Source organism: Bos indicus x Bos taurus, chromosome 12, assembly GCF_003369695.1.
Source record: "Bos indicus x Bos taurus breed Angus x Brahman F1 hybrid chromosome 12, Bos_hybrid_MaternalHap_v2.0, whole genome shotgun sequence".
Lineage (NCBI taxonomy): Eukaryota > Metazoa > Chordata > Mammalia > Artiodactyla > Bovidae > Bos > Bos indicus x Bos taurus.
In genome coordinates this window covers 1,218,370-1,239,428 of record NC_040087.1, presented here as the reverse complement: position 1 = coordinate 1,239,428, position 21,059 = coordinate 1,218,370, and the positions used below count along the sequence as shown (strand labels likewise).

The 21,059-nt window shown below is 37.8% G+C and overlaps 1 non-coding gene across 1 annotated transcript; it reads left to right on the top strand.

Annotated features, from left to right (window-relative positions):
* The first annotated feature begins 5,984 nt into the window (after positions 1-5,984).
* LOC113902615 lies at positions 5,985-6,088 on the top strand. The gene has a single exon (XR_003513880.1). It is a non-coding gene; the product is annotated as a U6 spliceosomal RNA (small nuclear RNA).
* The last annotated feature ends 14,971 nt before the right edge of the window (positions 6,089-21,059 follow it).

The window sequence follows — 21,059 nt, the reverse complement described above, 5'->3', positions numbered from 1 at the left end:
AGAGAGATCAGAGAATTTGAGTTTTACCTGAAGTAGTCTTGGACATAAATGTTCTCTTTCTTTCAGTACATTTGAACTGACTGAGAGATAAATACATTTTAATGCTTTTCAAATCCTCTCTGAGTTTCAGCTCCCTTCAGAAAGCTTCAGGGAACAAGGGAATACTCCATATTGTCATTGTTACTTAGGCAGAAATCAAGGGTGAATAATTTGTTTTAAATATGACCTAGAGAGAAAAAAGGCATCTACTGGTATAGGTACAGCAATGCTATCAGGAATCCAGTGCCATTATTTGCGAATATTGTGAGGAATAAAAATAGTACTCAGGATCCTAGTTCCTGTCAGGTCTATAGTGAGACTAATCTAAGCAGAGGTGCAATGTTGCCTAAGACAGTCAATGGTGAATGAACACAGGGGCAGGTCCTGGAAACCATTCTGATAATAGTAGACATTCAAGGAAAAAAGCTTTGTTGGGAAATTTTCAGATCCAAAGTTGGGTTTGTAGGCTGGGAATACAAGTATCAACACGAGGGGGGAAAAAGTTTAGCCTCACATAATTTCTGAGTCTTCTACCTACTTTTGGCTTTAACCTATACAGTTCTTTCTTCTTATATTTCCCTTGCTTTGGGCACTTAAAAATACACTGTACAGTGTCATTTACAAGAATGCCATAGAATTCAATTTGATTTTGAAGCTTGCTCTCTACGTAACATTATTTCCGGCTGAAGTCTGCACTCTTGAATGAAAAAATGGATGCAACATCCCCAAATATAAGTATTTGAAAAAATAACTTCTGGTTCAAAAATGCAGTCATCTCCTCCTGCGAGAGTACCAAAAACACAACTAGCTGTTTAACAACCATCAACAAGAGAATGCTGGAACCAACAAAAGATACTCCCATATCCAAAGACAAAGAAGAAGCCATCGTGAGATGGTAGGAGGGGAAAAATCATGATAAAATTAAATCCCATTCCTTTCAGGTGGGTGACCCACAAACTGGAGAAAAATAATACCAAAGAACTTCTCCCACTGTTGTGAAGGTTCTGAACCCCACATCAGGCTTCCCAGCCTGAGGATCTGACAAAGGGACTGGGAATCATCAGGGATCTGACATTGAAGGCCAGCAGGATTTTCTTATAAGACTTCCACAAGGTGGGGGAAACAGAGATTCCAGTCTTGGAGGGCACAAACAAAATCTTGTGTGTACCAAGATGCAAAGGAAAGGAGCAATGACCCCACAGAAGATGGCCAAAACTACCTGCTAGTGTTGGGAGGTCTCCTGTGAAGGCATGGGTTAGCAGGGTCTCACCACAGGGATGGGGGCACTGGCAGCTGCAGTCCTGGAAGGCCCCTTTTGGTGTTAACCACCTTGGAGGTCACCATTAACCATACCACAGAGCCTGTAGACCTGAGGGCTGGGCTGCCTTAGCCAAAAAAAAAAAAAACAAAAAAAAACACAAAAACAAAACCTACCAGGTAGAGAGTGCAACCCCATCCATCAGCAGAAAATTGGATTATAGCTTTACTGAGCAAGGTCCTGCCCACCAGAGCAAGACCTAGTTTTTCCTATCACCAGTCCCTCCCATCAGGAAGCTTACACAAGCATCTTAGCCTCCTCCATCAGGGGGCAGACAGAAGAACCAAGCAGAAGCACAGCCCCACAGAGACTAAAACAAAAGTCACACTACAGAAAATTCAGTTCAGTTCAGTTCAGTTGTTCAGTAGTGTCCGACTCTTTGCAACCCCATGAACTGCAGCACGCCAGGCTTCCCTGTCCATCACCAACTCCTGGAGCTTTCTTCAAATCATGTCCATCGAGTTGGTGATGCCATCCAACCATCTCATCCTCTGTTGTCCCCTTCTCCTCTTGCCTTCAATCTTTCCCAGCATCAGAGTCTTTTCCAGTGAGTCAGCTCTTTGCATCAGGTGGCCAAAGTATTGGAGTTTCAGCTTCAGCATCAGTCCTTCCAATGAATATTCAGGACTGATTTCCTTTAGGATTGGCTGGTTTGATCTTGTTGTAGTCCAAGGGACTCAAGACTCCACCACCACCACACAGTTCAAAAACATAAATTCTTCAGTGCTCAGCTTTCTTTATAGCCCAACTCTCACATCCATACATGACTACTGGAAAAACCATAGCTTTGGCTAGATGGAGCTTTGTAGGCAAAGTAATGTCTCTGCTTTTTAATATGCTGTCTAGGTTGGTCATAGCTTTTTTTTCAGAAAGTCAATTAACATGAAAGTTAATCAGCATGAAAAAGCAGAAAATTATATCCCAGATGAAGGGACATGATAAACCCCAGAAAAACAACTAAATGAAGTAGAGATAGGCACCCTCCCAGAAAAATAATTCAGAATGATAGTGAGGATAATCCAGGATCTCATGAAAAGAATGGATGCAAAGATTGAGAATATGCAAGAATTGTTTACTAATAACCTAGAGGAACTAAAGAACAAACAAACAGAGAAGAATAATACATTAGAAGGAAACCATAGCAGAATAATTGAGGCAGAAGAATGGATAAATGACCTGTAGGACAGAATGTTGGAAATCACTGCCACAGAACAGAATATAGAAAAAAATAAATAAAAAGAAATGAAGAAAGCCTAAGAGACTTCTGGGACAACATTAAATGCACCAACATTTACCTTATAAGGGTCCCAGCAGGAGAAGAGAGAGAAAAAGGACCTCAGAAAATATTTGAAGAGATAATAGCTGAAAAATTCCATAACATGGGAAAGGAAATAGTCAACCAAGTCCAGGAAGCACAGAGAATCCTAGGCAGGAAAAACCCAAGGAAGAACACACCAAGACACATAATAATCAAACTAATAAAAATTAAAGACAGAGATAAAATATTAAAAGCAAAAGGGTAAAAAAGACAACATACAAGGAAACTCCTATCAGCCTATCAGCTTATTTCTCAACAGAAATTCTAAAACTCTACAGCTCTGAGAACTCCCTTCTCAGAAGGTAATGGCATGATATATTTCAATTGATGACATTGCAAAGAAAAGAATACAATACTTAGGAATAAATCTACCTAAATAAACAAAAGACCTATATATATAGAAAACTATAAAACACTGATGAAAGAAATAAAAGATGACACAAATAGATGGAGAAGTATACCATGTTCATGGATCATAAGAATCAATATAGTGAAAATGAGTATACTACCCAAAGCAATCTACAGATTCAAGGCAATCCCTATCAAACTGCCAACAGTATTTTTCAGAGAAGTAGAACAAATAATTTCACAATTTGTATGGAAATACAAAAAACTTCGAATAGCTAAGGCAAGCTTAAGAAAGAAGAATGGAACTGGAGGAATCAACCTGCCTGACTTCAGGCTATAGTACAAAGCTACAGTCATCAAGACAGTATGGTACTGGCACAAAGACAGAAATATAGATCAATGAAACAAAGTAGAAAGCCCAGAGATAAATCCACGCACCAATGGAAACCTTATCTTTGACAAAGGAGGCAAGAATATACAATGGAGAAAAGACAATCTCTTTACCAAGTGGTGCTGGGAAAACTGGTCAACCACTTGTAAAAGAATGAAACTAGAACACTTTCTAACACCATACACAAAAATAAACTCCAAATGGATTAAAGACCTCGATATAAGACCAGAAAACACAAAACTCCTAGAGGAAAACATAGGCAAACACTCTCCAACATAAATCATAGCAGAATCCTCTATGACCCACCTCCCAGAGTAATGGAAATAAAAGCAAAAATAAATGAGTGGGACCTAATTAAACTTTTTCACAATGAAGGAAACTATAAGCAAAGTGAAAAGACAGCCTTCAGAATGGGAGAAAATAATAGCAAATGAAACAACTGACAAAGAATTAATCTCAGAAATATACAAGCAGTTCCAGCAGCTCAATTCCAGAAAAATAAATGACCCAATCAAAAAATGGGCCAAAAGACTAAACAGACATTTCTCAAAGGAGACATACAGATAGCTAACAAACACATGAAAAGATTCTCAACATCACTCATTATCAGAGAAATGCAAATCAAAACCACAGTGAGGTACCATCTCACTCTGGTCAGAATGGCTGCTATCTAAATGTCTACAAGCAATAAATGCTGGAGAGGGTGCAGAGAAAAGGGAACCCTATTACACTGTTGGTGGGAATGCAAACTAGTACAGCCACTGTGGAGAACAGTGTGGAGATTCCTTAAAAAGCTGGAAATAGAACTTCCATATGACCCAGCTGGGCATACACACCGAGGAAACCAGAATTGAAAGAGACACGTGTTCTCTTTCATGTGTCTCTTTCACGTGAGAGTAAAGTATTTACTCTATTATACAGAGTGAAGTAAGTCTACCTAGAATACTCTACCCAGCAACTCTCCTTCAGATTTGATAGATAAATCAAAAGATTTCCAGACAGGCAAAAGTTAAGAGACTTCAACACCACCAAACAAACTCTGCAACAAATTCTAAATGTACTTCTCTAGGCAGGAAACAAGAGAAGGAATAGCCCTACCTACAGAAAATAAACCCCAAATAACTAAGAAAACAGTTATAGGATCATACATATTGATAATAACTTTAAATGTAGATGGATTAAAAACAAAAAGATAGCCTGACTGAGCAGATGAAAATATGTGCATGTATGCACTTCCACATACTACATCACTCTGTTTTACCCCCACCAAATTGTATGTAATTATTTTATATTATTAGGTTATTGTGATTGTAATTGTAATTATCTTTTATTTTTTGTCTGAATATTGATTGTGAAAACTGATAAACATCTTTGTTTTTGTAATTGTAATTATCTTTTATTTTTTGTCTGAATATTGACAAGTATAATTATCTTTTATTTTTTGTCTGAATATTGATTGTGAAAACTGATAAATATCTTTTACTATTGTGATTATGTAACTATTACCTGATACCATTGTATCATGATTGGTCAACAGAAAAAGATAATAGAATTCTATATCATTAAAACTACTATTTAATAGGAACACCTATAATCACTTTTTAAAATCTGGAAGCATATCAAAATTATCTTGGAAATTTTTGAAAAATAAAAATGCCTGGATATTGCTGTTTTCCCACCAGATCTCCAGATTTGTTTCTAATGAGCAGCCATGTTTATAAACAGCTGGACTATATGAGGATTTTTTTTAATTAATTTATTTAATTGGAGGCTGATTACTTTACAATATTGTAGTCGTTTTTGCCATACATTGACATGAATCAGCCATGGGTATACATATGTACATGTACATGTACATCCTGAAACCCCTCTCACCTCCCTCTCCCTCCCATCCCTCAGGGTCATCACAGTGCACCAGCCCTGAGCACCCTGTCTCATGTATCGAACCTGGACTGGTGATCTATTTCGCATATGATAATATACATGTTTCAATACTATTCTCTCAAATCACCCCACCCTCGCGTTCTCCCAAAGAGTCCAACAGTCTGTTTACATCTGTGTCTTTTGCTGTCTCGCATATAGGGTCATCATTTCCATCTTTCTAAATTCCATATATATGCATTAGTATACTGTATTGGTGTTTTTCTCTCTGACTTATTTCACTCTTTATGATAGGCTCCAGTTTCATCCACCTCATTATAACTGATTCAAATGCATTCTTTTTAAAGGCTGAATAATATTCCATTGTGTATATGTATCACAGCTTTCTTATCCATTTGTCTGCCGATGGACATCCAGGTTACTTCCATGTCCTGACTATTGTAAACAGTGCTGTGATGAACATTGGGGTACATGTATCTCTTTCAATTCTGGTTTCCTTAGTGTGTATGCCCAGCAGTGGGATTTCTGGGTCATACAGCAGTTCTATTTCCAGTTTTTTAAGGAATCTCCACCCTGTTCTCCATAGTGCCTGTACTAGTTTGCATTCCCACCAACAGTGTAAGAGGGTTCCCTTTTCTCTGCACCCTCTCCAGTGTTTACTGTTTGTAGACTTTTTGATAGCAGCCATTCTGACTTTAGCAACACATATACTAAAATTGGAATGATACAGAGAAGATTAGCATGGCCCCTGTGCAAGGATGACAAGCAAATTCATGAAGCATTCCATATTTTTAAAATGAGCCAAAGAGCTAAATAGACATTTCTCCAAAGAAGACATACTTATGCTAACAAACACATGAAAAGATGCTGTATGAGGATGTTTTACTTTTATCTAGCTTGTTTTACTTTTTCTATTTCATATTCAGTACTCCCATTTCACTTAGTTTATGTTTTCCAGTTTCTCCATTTTCTGATGTTTTTTCTCAAGCCTTTATCAAGTGTAGTAGAAAACCTTACATACACGTATGTAAATAATATGTATAATATATATATTTTAGAAAGCTTATGAATTTTTGCCTAACAAAAAGTTTATGACATTTTTGATTCCACTTATTTGACTTAGTATGAATAGAACACTAGATTTCTAATTAAAAAAAAATAGATATGTGACAAGCAAGAAAGGTTTACTGTATAGCACAGGGAACTGTAGTCAATGTCTTATAACAACCTATAATGGAAAATAATTTCAAAAATAATATGTGTATATGTATAACTGAATGAAAAAAAGAATTCTACTTTTTGAAATTTAGTAATGTTTATCTTTTTGACAGTTTTTCTAAATATCTATGGAAATCTAATAACAACATCTGAGATACAAAATTTTAAATATATCTGTGTGGCTATAAGATTAATATAAATTAATGTAAATATGAATTTATTATATTTACATTATTAACAAATCATTCAAGATGCTTCTATTCTTATTTTTTCTGCACTTACTAAAATATTCTCAGAGAAATGTTAATATTTATCACTATGAATATATATATTTTCTCCATTATATTTCTCCTGATTTTTGCTTTATGTATTTTTATTTGTTGTTAGGTATCTAATGGTTTATGATGTCTATCTTCTTTGTGAATTGTACCTTTTATTATTAAAATATTCATCTTTGTTTCATCTAAAAAGAAATGAATTAAAAATATAATTAAAAATTTGCACCTGTTAAATAACAAAAGTAAAGGGCCATATTTACTTTTTAATCTCAATCATCTCTAAACATTACATTTTTTAAATAGAAATATAATTGATGTACAATAATTATGTTGCTTTCATGTATGCTATATAGTGATTTCAAATTTATACACATTTTAACATGAACACCACAATAAGTCTTGTTCTGTTCTCATAAAATATTACTGCAGTAATATTGACTCTTTTTTTGCTGAATATTACATCCCTGTAGCTAATTTATTTATAACTAAAGGTTTTTATCTCTTAATCGTTTCATAAACTTTTCCCCCAACCCTTCTGTCCTCAAGCAACCACTAATTTTTGCTCAGTTTCTATGAATCTGTTTTCATTTTGTTTTTTAGATTTCACATATACATGACATTATGTAATATTTGTCTTTACTTGATTTATTTCATTAGCATTCATTCATCCCTTTAGATTCATCCATGTTGATGCAAATGGCAAGGTTTGTTTTATTTTTCTAACAATAATAATCCATTGTATACACACAAATACATCTCTTTCCCCCACAAACCTTCTTTATCTATTCATCTATCAATAGATGACATTTGGGTTGCTTTCATATCTTGCCTATTGAAAATAAGCCTGCAATGTTCATAAGGGTACATATGTCTGTTCAAATCAGTGTTTTTGTTTTCTACAGGTAAATACCCAGAAGTGAAATTGCTAGGTCATATGGTTTTTGGGCTCCAAAATCACTGCAGATGGTGATTGCAGCCATGAAACTAAAAGACGTGTCTTCCTTCGAAGGTAAGTTATGAGCAACCAAGATAGCATATTGAAAAGCAGAGATATTACTTTGCCAACAAAAGTTCGTCTAGTCAAGGATATGGCTCTTCCAGTGGTCGTGTATGGATGTGAGAGTTGGACTGTGAAGAACGCTGAGCGCAGAAGAATTAATGCTTTTGAACTGTGGTGTTGGAGAAGACTCTTGAGAGTCCCTTGGACTGCAAGGAGATCCAACCAGTCCATCCTAAAGGAGACCAGTCCTGGGTGTTCATTGGAAGGACTGATGCTGAGGCTGAAACTCCAGTACTTTGGGCACCTCATGCGAAGAGCTGACTCATTGGAAAAGACCCTGATGCTGGGAGGGATTGGGGGCAGGAGGAGAAGGGGACGACAGAGGATGAGATGGCTGGATGGCATCACTGACTCGATGGGCATGAGTTTGAGTGAACTCTGGGAGTTGGTGATGAACAGGGAGGCCTGGCGTGCTGCGATTCATGGGGTCGCAAAGAGTCAGACACGACTGAGCAACTGAACTGAACTGAACTGAACTGAGGTTGGTCATAATTTTCCTTCCAAGGAGTAGGCATCTTTTAATTTCATGGCTGCAATTACCATCTGGAGTTATTTTGGATCCCAGAAAAATAAAGTCAGCCATTGTTTCCACTGTTTCCCCATCTACTTGCCATGAAGTGATGGGACCAGATGCCGTGATCTTAGTTTTCTGAATGTTGAGCTTTAAGCCAACTTTTTCACTCTTCTCTTTCACTTTCATCAAGAGGCTTTTGAGTTCCTCTTCACTTTCTGCCGTAAGGGTGGTGTCATCTGCATATATGAGGTTATTGATATTTCTCCTGGCAATCTTGATTCCAGCTTGTGCTTCTTCCAGCCCAGAGTTTCTCATGATGTACTCTGCATATATGTTAAATAGCGGAGTGACAATATACAGCCTTGACGTACTCTTTTCCTATTTGAAACCAGTCGCTGTTCCATGTCCCGTTCTAACTGTTGCTTCCTGACCTGCAGTTAGGTTTCTCAAGAGGCAGATCAGGTGGTCTGGTATTTCCATCTCTTTCAGAATTTTCCACATTTTATTGTGATCCACACAGTCAAAGGCTTTGACGTAGTCAATAAACCAGAAATAGATGCTTTTCTGGAACTCTCTAGCTTTTTCAATGATCCAGCAGATGTTGGCAATTTGATCTCTGGTTCCTCTGCCTTTTCTAAAACCAGCTTGAACATCTGGAAGTTCACAGTTCATGCATTGCTGAAGCCTGGCGTGGAGAATTTTGAGCATTACTTTACTAGCATGTGAGATGAGTGCAACTGTGTGGTAGTTTGAGCATTCTTTGGCATTGCCTTTCTTTGGGATTGGAATGAAAACTTCCCTTTTCCAGTCCTGTGGCCACTGCTGAGTTTTCCAAATTTGCTGGCATATTGAGTGCAGCACTTTCACAGCATCATCTTTCAGGATTTGGAGTAGATCAGCTGGAATTCCATCACCTCCACTAGCTTTGTTCGTAGTGATGCTTCCTAGGGCCCACTTGACTTCACATTCCAGGATGTCTGGCTCTAGATGAGTGATCACACCATTGTGATTATCTTGGTCATGAAGATCTTTTTTGTACAGTTCTTCTGTGTATTCTTGCCACCTCTTCTTAATATATTCTGCTTCTGTTAGGTCCATATCATTTTTGTCCTTTATTGAGCCCATCTTTGCATGAAATGTTCCCTTGATATCTCTAATTTTCTTGAAGAGACCTCTAGTCTTTCCCATTATATTGTTTTCCTCTATTTCTTTGCAATGATCACTGAGGAAGGCTTTCTAATCTCTCCTTGCTATTCTTTGGGACTCTGCATTCAAATGGGTATATCTTTCTTTTTCTCCTTTACTTTTTGCTTCCTTTCTTTTCACAGCTATTTGTATGGCCTCCTCAGACAGCCATTTTGCTTTTTTTTATTTCTTTTTCTTGGGGATGGTTTTTATTCCTGTCTCCTATACAATGTCACAAACCTCCATCCATAGTTCATCAGGCACGTTGTCTTTCAGATCTAGTCCCTTAAATCTATTTCTGACTTCCACTGTATAGTAATAAGGGATTTAATTTGGGTTATACCTGAATGCTGTAGTGGTTTTCTCCACTTTCTTCAATTTCAGTCTGAATTTGGCAATAAGGAGTTCATGATCTCAGCCACAGTCAGCTCGCAGTCTTGTTTTTGCTGACTGTATAGAACTTCTCCATCTTTGGGTACAAAGAATATAATCAATCTGATTTTGGTGTCGACCATCTGGCGATGTCCACATGTAGAGTCTTCTCTTGTATTGTTGGAATTGTTGTGTTTATGGTTTTAGGTCTTACTTTTAAGTCCTTAATCCATTTTGGGTTTATTTTTGTATGGTGTGAGAAAGTAGTCCAGTTTGAGTCTTTAGCATATGTAACTGTCCAGTTTCCCAACATATTCATTGAAAAGGGTGTCTTTTCCCCATTGTATAGTCTTGCTTTGTTTGTTGTAGATTAGTTGACAATATGGCTGGCACTAGTTGTAAAGAACCTGCTTGCCAATGCAGGAGACATAAGAGACAGGGATTCGGTCCCTGGGTTGGGAAGATCCCCTGGAAGAGGGCATGAACATCTGCTCCAATATTGTTGCAGGGAAAATTCCATGGACATTGGAGACTGGCAGGCTACAATCCATAGGGTCACAAAGATTCAGAACACAACTGAAGTGACTTAACATGCATGCACAGTATACTCTTAATATTGGGGTATATTCTTTATATGTGCTTAATATTGTGGCTTCCCAGGTGATACCAGTGGTAAAGAACCTGCCTGACAGTGCAGGAGATGTAGGAGACTTGGGTTCAATCCTTGGTTCAGGAAGATCCCCTGGAGAAGGGAATGGCAATCCACTCCAGTGTTCTTGCCTGGAGAATCCTGTGGACAGAGGAGCCTGTCAGGCTACAATTCATGGGGTCACAGAGTAGAACATGACTGAAGCAACTTAGCAGGCACATATATATAGACTTTTATGGAAGGGGGGAGCACTTTCTATTCAGTTCCATTGATTGCTATATCCATTTTGTGCCAGAACTATACTGTTTTGATAACTGTAGCTTTTTAGTATAGTTTTAAAGCAAAAGGAATTTTATCTTTAGCTTTTTTCTTCTTTCTTGATTGTTTTGGCTATTCTGAATCTTTTATGTTTCCATTCAAATTTTAGAATTATTAGTTATAGTTCTGGGAAAACACCATTTGTATTTTGATAAGGATTGTACTGAATCTGGAGATTGCCTTGGGTAGTAAAATTATTTTAACAATGTTAACTCCTCAAAGCTATGTGATGGTGTGTCTTCTTATTTGTTTGTGACATCTTCAATTTCTTTGGAAGGCAGTTATGCTCACTTATATACCACCAAAGCCACGTGTGTCTTCAGTTCTTCCATTAAGTGTAATGGACAGATTCTTTACCTTCTTGGTTAGGTTTATTCCAAGGTATTTTATTTTATTGATATAAGTGTATACAAAAATTGGCACAATAAAGGACAGAAATGGTATGGACCTAACAGAAGCAGAAGATATTAAGAAGAGGTGGCAAGAATACACAGAAGAGCCATACAAAAAAAGATCTTAATGACTCAGACAACCACGATGGTGTGATCACTCACCTAGAGCCAGACATCCTGTAATTTGAAGTCAAGTGGGCCTTTGAAAACATCACTATGAATAAAGCTGAGGAGGTGATGAAATTCCAGTTGAGCTATTTCAAATCCTGAAAGATGATGCTGTGAAAGTGCTGCACTCAATATGCCAGCAAATTTGGAAAACTCAGCAGTGGCCACAGGACTGGAAAAAGTCAGTTTTTATTCCAATCCCAAAGAAAGGCAATGCCAAAGAATGTTCAAACTACTGCACAATTGCACTCATCTCACATGCTAGTAAAGTAATGCTCAAAATTCTCCAAGCTAGGTTTCAACAGTACATGAAATGAGAACTTCCAGATGTTTAATTTGATTTAGAAAAGGCAAAGAAACCAGAGAGCAAATTGCCAACAACCATTGGAACATTGATAAAGCAAGAGAATTCCAGGAAAATATCTGCTTCTGCATCATTTACTACTTGAAAGCCTTTGACTGGGTGGATCGCAGCAAACTATGGAAAATTCTTCAAGAGATGGGAATACCAGACCACCTGATCTTCCTCCTGAGAAATCTGTATGCAGGTCAAGAAGCAACAGTTACAACCAGACATGGGACAATGGACTGGTTCCAAATTGGGAAAGGACTACGTCAAGGCTGTATATTGTCACCCTGTTTCTTTAACTTATGTGCAGAGTACATCATGTGAAATGTTGGGCTGGATTAAGCACAAGCTGGAATCAAGATTGCTGGGGGAATTATCAATAATTTCAGATATGCAGATGACACCACCCTGATGGCAGAAAGAGAAGAAAATCTAAGAGACTCTTGATGAAAGTGACAGAGGAGAGTGAAAAAGCTGGCCTGAAACTCAACATTAAAAAAAACAAAGATCATGGCATCAGGTCCCATCACTTTATGGCAAATAGAAAGGGAGAAAGTGGAAGCAGTGACAGATTTTAACTGATGCTTTTGTGAGCTGAAGAAGACTCTTGAGAGTCCCTTGGAGTGCATGGAGATCAAGCCAGTCAATCCTAAAGGAAATCAACCATAAATATTCATTGGAAGGTGTGTTGTTGAAGCTGAAGTTCCAAATTTTGACCACCTAATGTGAGGAGCTCATTGGAAAAGACTAGTGCTGGGAAAGACTGAAGGCAATAGGAAAAGGGGCGAAAGAGGATGAAATCGTTAGATGGCACCACCAACTCAATGAATATAAATTTAGACAAACTCTAGGAGATATGGAGGACAGAGGAGCCTGGTGTGCCACAATCTATGGGGTCACCAAGTGTTGGACATGACGTAGTGACTGAGAAACAACCAACCACTTTGGGTGCATATATATTTATAATTGTTTTATCTGGTTTTTCAAATGATCCCTTTATTATTAAGTAATGTCTTTGTCTCTTATAACAGTCTTCATTTTAAAGGCTATTTTGTCTGAAATAAGTATTGCTACTTCAGCTTTCTTTTGACTTTCATTTGTATGGGATACCTTTTTTCATCCTTTCACGTTCAGTCTGTGTGCATGTGCTTGTTTCTGAAATGAGTTCTTTGTAGGCAGCTTATATATGGGTATTGTTTTTCTGTCTATTCAGCCCCTCTGTGCCTTTTGGTTGGAACATTTAGAGAACTTCCTTTACCATTTCATTTAAGACCAGTTTAGTGATGCTGAATGGTTTTAACTTTAGCTTATATGTAAAACTCTTATTTCTCCTTCAAATATGTATCATAGCCTTGCTGCATAGAGTATTTTTGGTTGTAGGTCTTTTTCCTTTCATTACTTTGAATATATTGTGCTATTCCTTTCTGGCCTTTAGAGTTTCTGCTAAAAAGTCAGTTGATGGCCTTATAGGAGTTCTCTTGTATATAACTAGTTGACTTTTCTCTTGTTGATTTTAAGATTTTTACTTTATCTTTAATTTTTGTCTTTTTAATTATATTGTGTCTTGATGTGGACCTTTTTGTATTCATCTTCTTTGTGTCCCTCAGTGCTTTCTGTACATGGATGTTTGTTTTCTCCCTCAGGTTGGATAATTTTTCAGCTATTATTTCTTCAAATAAGTTCTCTGCCTCTTTCTTTATTCACCTTCCAAGATCCATAGAATGGAAATGTTAATATGCTTGATGCTGTCTCAAAGGTCTCTTAAATTATCCTCATTAATTTTTTTTTTCTTTTATGTCTCACTTGATTTCCATGACTGTGTCTTCCAGTTCTCTGACCCATTCCTTCATATCATTTAATCTACTGTGGATTTCTTCTAGTATATTTTATTTCATAGTTTGTATTCTTTTGCTTTGTTTGGTTCTTATTTATATTTTTGCATATTTGTTGAAATCCTCACTATGTTCATCTCAATCTTTGATCTCAAACATATCTTCAATATCTCAATATCCTCCTCAAATGTTTGGTAAGCATATTTGTGATCATTATCTTGTTCTCTTGTAGATTGCTTGTATCCACTTTTTTTAGTTCTTTTTTCAGGTTTGGTCTTATTCCTTCATTTGGAACATATTCCTGTCTCTTCATTTTCCCCAATTCTCTCTGTTCCTTTCTCTGTGTTAGGTAGGATGACTGTGATTGTTAATATTGGAGAAGTAGCCTTATATAAAAGATATCATAGAGGACCTCCAGAAGCATGCTCCCCTTTGTCACCAGAGCGGTATGCTCTAGGGATGCCCCCTATATGGACTATGTGCATTCTTCTTTAGTAGCAGGGCTGACTACTGTGTGTGGGACTGGCCCAGTTTGCCATGAGGCTCTTGATCTTCTAGAGGGCAGGGTAGGTTTCTTTCATGATTGGTTGTGTGTTTCAGGGTAGTGCAGGGCTGGTGCTGGCCTTCTGGGAAGCAGGATTGAGTCCTTATGGGCTGTTTCTTTAGCACTTGGGGGTAGGGTACTCAGGGATAGTGCTTGCCTCCTGGTGAGTGTAAGCCCCAGCACTTACACTAGAGAAAAAATGCTGGAGAGAAAATTCCAAAATGGTTTCTACCAGCAGTGGTGCTATAGCGGTAGAATAAACTCCCAAACTGGCTGTTGCCAGTGTTTAATCTCCAAGTAGCGTCTTAGTTCCTCCTGTCTCTTTGGGATAGTCTAAGATTGGCAAGTGTTAGTTGTAGAAAATCTTTTCTGCTCGTCTTGGATCATTCTCTTAGGCAGTTGCCCTGTAAATAGTTGTAAACTTGGTTTGTTCATGAGAGGAGGTGAATTCAGGGTCTTCATATTCCATCATCTTGGCTACCTCTAAAGCACAGCATTAAGTGTTAATTTGTGTGCCCTTTTTCTCCCTCCCATTACTGTTCTGTCTCAGACTTCTCAGCAGAGTGTCTGGAATTAGCCGAGTTCTCAGGCTATGAGGCAGTTGCTAGATTGGGATGAATGTGATATCAGGTGATTTGTTGTATGTGGCACAAGTAGAAGCTGGAACAGAGACAAAAGGTCAGTATAAATCAAACTGGGCAGACCTTAGCCATCAAAGCTGGCTGACAGTGAAATTTTAAGTGAAGCCCTATGGATAGTTCTGAAAGAGGCTTAATGTTCCCATAGTTGATTTAAAATTAGTGTGTCTACCTTTTGTTTTGCCTACCAGGCTTGGATTATCTTGCTCAAGCCAATTCTAAAATAGTACTAATTTGGTCTTAAGAATCTGTGCTTGTTACATATGTGTTAGTGTTCTGATACCAGTGTGACCAGGGTCACAGGATATAGCTGTGTGGGATACACATTGCCCAACTGCAAGGGTTGATGACTGTAGTGACTACAGTGTGATGGTGGCCCTTGGGATTACATACTTCTGGCTTCTCAGAGTGTGACTTTTCTACTAAGGATACCCTGCTAGTCATTTCTATGGACTATGGCTATGGCAGTGTTTTCCTTACAGTCCTGTTTCCCTGGCAGGGATTGTAACCAGGCATTGATAATTATGGGATTATGCTGGATATTTATTAAAAGTTGTGTTTTGTAGAACACCGCCTTAAAATGTCTGCATTCAATTCTATTGGCATGCTAGCCATTCTGGATTTCTTATGTGGAAGCATGGGGTAAGATGGCAAAACTGAAATAAGTGCTACCCCATGGTGCTGCTTGCTTCTTCTTTTTTTTTCTTTTCATTTTCTAACTTCTTCCCCCTAGAGTAAGTTTAAGAGGAAAATATTTTAAAAGTTCAATCTTTTCAAAAAGAGAACTGGATTATCAGGAATTGATAGATATAAATCTTTTAGAAAATATATCAAACCCCATCTAGCTTTTAATTTCAAAGTATACTTGCTTTTAAGACACTTTAAAATTGATATAATTATTATGATGTGAACATCTACTAAATCCATAATTCACTATTAAAACAAAGTGTTATGAGTGGTTAACCTTTCAATTGGATTGTTCCATGAATAAAAAATTTGAGTTAAAACAATATAAAGGCTGTATTCTCCATTCTTTACACAGTGGGATAGCTAAGCGTTTTTATATTAATATTTATCTAAACACTGATGTATGTTAAATTTCTTTCCTATAAAACTGGAAGGCTATGGCACCAACTGTTGCTGTTATCTTGGTATTTCTAGCAGATGTTTTGAATAATTTCCTTTGACACTATAGGGACATGCTCTCTGACAGCTTTATTCAGAATTAATCACATTTCTACAGAAGCACTCACTTTATGTTATATAGACTGAAGAACCCCCAAAATATCTCTGGGGACTATGATGAATTATTAATCTCATTTGGTCAGCCTCAGAGGAGCTTGTTTAACTTTCAGTGTGCTGTATTGTTATGTAAAGACATAGATATACAAAGAGAAAAAGCGTCCTGTAATCATCTCATAGTCTTACTTTCCAGTTCTGCATTCCTCTTTCTACGCCAGCAGAATTAACAGGTTGGTTAGTTAGTTCTAACCAACAGAGTCAAGTCCTCAAGCCTCAGAGTCTTTTGATGGTCTGGGGAACGTTCTCCCTGGATATGCTATACTGATCATTTAAAGTCTCCTCTGATTGGGGTGGGATTAGAGCAAGCCTTGGTACTTTGCAATTTTTATTTCTCCCTGTGTTTCATGCATTGGAGAAGGAAATGGCAACCCACTCCAGTGTTCTTGCCTGGAGAATCCCAGGGATGGAGGAGCCTAGTGGGCTGCCATCTATGGGGTCCCACAGAGTCCCATAGATGGCAGCAGCAGCAGCAGCAGCAGTGTTCTGCATCCTCCCCCTGCCCCCATGTGTTTAGGTAACTGGATGGTTGCCGGCTTTGAACACATATGGTCTGTGACTGATTGAAGTTCAGACAAGGATTTGTTCTTTCCAGTTTGGGAACATATACTGCTGCTGCTGCTAAGTCGCTTCAGTCGTGTTCGACTCTGTGCGACCCCATAGATGGCAGCCCACCAGGCTCCCCAGTCCTGGGATTTACCAGGCAAGAGTACTGGAGTGGGGTGCCATTGCCTTCTCCAGGGAACATATACTAGATGCACACTATTCAGAGAGAAGGAAAGACATTCTCAGAAGGTAAACACTGAATTTTATGATTCAGCCTGCACTCTGCAACTCCTATTGGCTCTTATCCCCTCTTGTCTCTGTGAGTAGGTCAGTATAGGGCAGAGACTATCTCTGTGGAGTTTTGCATTCAAATAGGCTGTGACCATGCGTCTCCAATTACAAACTCCATGACGTTGGAAACTGTACTTAAGTGAACCTAAATTTCCTAATATATACAACTTGGATTTATTGATGCATATTTAATAGAGTAAAAGTGAGGCTTAATTATGATGATAGTGAGTGAGTGAAAGTCACACAGTCCTGTCTGAATCTTTGCGACCCCATGGACTGTAGCCCATCAGGCTCCTTTGTCCATGGGATTCTCCAGGCAAGAATACTGGAGTGGGTTGCCATTTCCTTCTCCAGGGGATCTTCCCAACCCAGGGATCAAACCCAGATCTTCCACATTGCGGGCTGATTCTTTACCAGTTGAGCCACAAGGGAAGCCCAAGAATACTGGAGTGGGTAGCCTATCCCTTCTCCAGTGGATCTTCTGACCCAGGAATTGAACTGGGGTCTCCTGCATTGCAGGTGAATTCTTTACCAACTGAGCTATGAGGGAAGCCCAATTATGATGATAAACCCTTATTAAATGGTGGTTCTCATTGTTGTCTTCCAGAGGCTGAACAAAAGGGGATTTGTATTAAAATCTGCCTTTGAGCATAGAAATTCCATACCTGGCAAGTATGCTTCCATTATATTTCCTTCTCAAGTTTTCAATTAACCTTGTTGGCTTCCTTTCATTTCCTTCTCTCATTTTCTTTCTTTTGACACTTTACAATTGGCTCTATCCTGAAATCTATTTGTGTCTTGGCTGCTCCCCATACCCTGATGACAGGGTCTGCATTAAGGTGAGGTGAGTGAGGGACCTGATTTAGGTGCTAAATTTAAGGAGGCAACAAAAAAATAGTACTCAAGAGAAATAATTTTAATTAATATATTTAAAAGATTAAAATTATGTAAAAAAGATCCAAATTGAACAAAATATCAAAATTTTGAATAAAGAAAGCAACCAATCCTGCACTTACACTACTCAGCCTCACCTGAATTCTGACCAGAACAGATAATATTTTCCCCATCTTTTGTAATTCAACCTGTGAAAAGAATTTCATTTATGGGTGATTCATGTCGTTGTATGGCAGAAACCAACACAACATTGTAAAGCAATTATTTTCCAATTTAAAGAAAGAAAAGGAATTTCATTAGACCAAATTGGCTTGTACTTACAGTCAAAATGCAAATGATAAACACTGCCGTTCTTTTTTCATTGGCCCTGCAACTGCTAGACTGTGACTCCCTCCAGTTTCCTCTCAATGATAAGAAGTATGAACATTCCTGAGACACATTGCTGTTAGCTCTCAGGTCACCATCTTTGGCAACTTCCTGAAATTCTATTGGAAAATTCACTTGTCCTTTAAATACTACATTTCTCCACTACTGCATTTGTACCCTACTAGAGGCAGAGACGATAGAGGAGATCTGAGCACTGAAGAGAAGCTACAAAAAGCTGATACAACTTTAGAAATGTATCTATACTGGGATATGAGGACACATTCTCTGTTCTTTGTTCTCACATACTTCATTTAATATTATTTTGCTTTGCAATCATCATACTGGAAGAGTAACTTGTCTATTTCTTTTTCTAACTTGAGTTTCTCCTGACTTCTTCCTTTTTCCAGCTATAGGTCTGTAGTGATATACCCTCCTTCACTCTAGGATGTAGACATAAAACTGTTTTTAAATTTTATTTGTTTAAAGTTTATCTTGTATCTTTTGACCTTACTGAATTTACTTTATCATTTCCAAGAGGTTTCTGTAGATTCCTTGAGATTTTCTACACAAATAATCATTTTTATTTACTTATTTGGCTGCACCAGGTTTTAATTGCAGCATGCAGAATCTAGTTTCCTTACCAGGGATCAAACCCAGGTCCCCTGCGTTGGGAGCATGCAGTCTTAGCCACTGGATCACCAGGGATATACCAACACATAAATAATCTTGTCTGCAAATAGGAAGAGTTTTATTTCTTCCTTTCCAAGCTGTGTACCTTTTGTTTCTTTTACCTACTTTACTGTTTTCTGGTTAGAACTTCTAACATTATATTTAATAAGAATAGTGAAGAAGGCATTCTTTCTTGATTTGTTCTTGATCTTAGAAGGGAAGCATGTCTTCTTTATCTCTAAGTATGGGATACGTGAAGCAGAAATGACCCTCAAGGGACTCATCACAGTGTTCTTCCTTGGCTCACAAGGGCCCTGGCTGGGCTTCTTTTCTCAAACTTTCAGGATCTTATTACATTTGTCCTATACATAATGTGCAAGATTTAAAGTTTTTCGCATTGAGCGAATAGGTAAAACAATGTCAGCTCCATCTTTCTGGAAACAGAAGACTCCCTTTGATTTCTGATGGCTTCTTTATTATATATTGATCTAATATATGATCTTATATATGGTCTTTATATATGATCACATCTAATAGTTCTGAGCTATGTTATTTCATACTAATATAATGAAACTACAACTTTTAAATTTTGTGAGAGTTGTTGTTGTTCAGTCACCCTTTCATGTCTGATTCTTTGTGACTGCATGGACTGAAGCATGCCAGGCCTTCCTGTCCCTCACCATCTCTGGAAGTTTGTCCAAGTTCATGTCCATTGCATCACTGATGCCATCCAGTCATCTCATCCTTTTATGCCCTCTTCTCCTTCTGCCCTCAATCTTTCCCAGCATCAGGGACTTTTCCAATGAGTGAGCTGTTCGCATCAGGTGACCAAAATAATGGAGCTTCAGCTTCCATCCTTCCTTCAACCTTCAGGGTTGATTTCCCTTAAGATTGACTAGTTTGATCTCCTTGCTATTCAAGGGATTACATCATCTTTAAATTGATTTAGCTTTAAAATGTAGCTTCCCCAATAACTCAGTTGGTAAAGAATCTGCCTGCAAAGCAGGAGATCCCAGTTCAGTTCCTGGGTTGGGAAGATCCCCTGGAGAAGGGAAAGGCTACACACTCCAGTATTCTGTCCTGGAGAATTCCATGGACTGTATAGGCCATGGGGTCACAAAGAGTCTGATCAACATGACTGAGCAACTTTCACTTCACTTCAGCTTTAAAATGTATTTTACTATCTGGTTTAATTAATCCCTTTCAACTTCCTGATGAAATTCAGTGTCAAAATGCCAACAAAACTTTGGACATCATCAGTAATAGTATTGGGAAACAAATCTTTATTATTATGTCTCTTTAAACTAGACTTAGGCTGTGACCATGCCTCTCCACTTACTTAATAGTGTACTGACACAACGAGCAGCTATAGCAGCAGCTGCTGCACTGTCCCTGAGTGGTGTGTTGGAACTTTTCTAAGCCTCGAAGTAGATAATCCAAGTAGTTGTAGCTTAGAAAATGTAGATACAATTTACTCAATAAGTTCCCAAAGACTTGAAAACACGATAGCCTTTGATAGTTCAGTGATTTTAGGAAAATTAATCAGGACTTTTCACAGTTGGTTTAAAATAATGGAATTCTGTCTGATGCCTCAATACAACAGTTCATCTTCAAATTGGAGGAACTGAGATTAGAACACATAACACACATCCTCTCAGGACAATAATACCTAACTATGTCTTTCCAGGACTAGCCTATTTTTTTTTAACGTTGGCCAATATTTCTATACCAGTGTAAGTGCAGTGATTTGGATTTATTGATGTCCAATAGTTCTCTTTCATTGTAGAATTTATTGTTTAGAAATAATGTCAGCCACTTTTTTTTCTTTCCAGCTCCTTTGTTCCAATCAATTGCTTTCCTTTTAACTTATGTATGTTCCTGGAATCAAACTGACAAATACCTTTCAAATTCCAATTTTGCTTTAGCATTCAATTTGCCTCAGGTCCCTTCAATATTTTCCTGGTTATTCAGTTGGTGAATCATTCAGCAATTTCTCCATGTAATGGATCTGGCAATATGGTGGAGTTCAAAGGCATAACTAATTGCAAATGAGAAGCTAACTATATCAGATAATATGTATATGTTTCACTTCCTTGATTTAAAAAGATAGGAGTTGAATTTTACTTTGAAATAAAATCATAATATTATACATTATGCCTTCTTTTCATCCTTCTAATTAGTA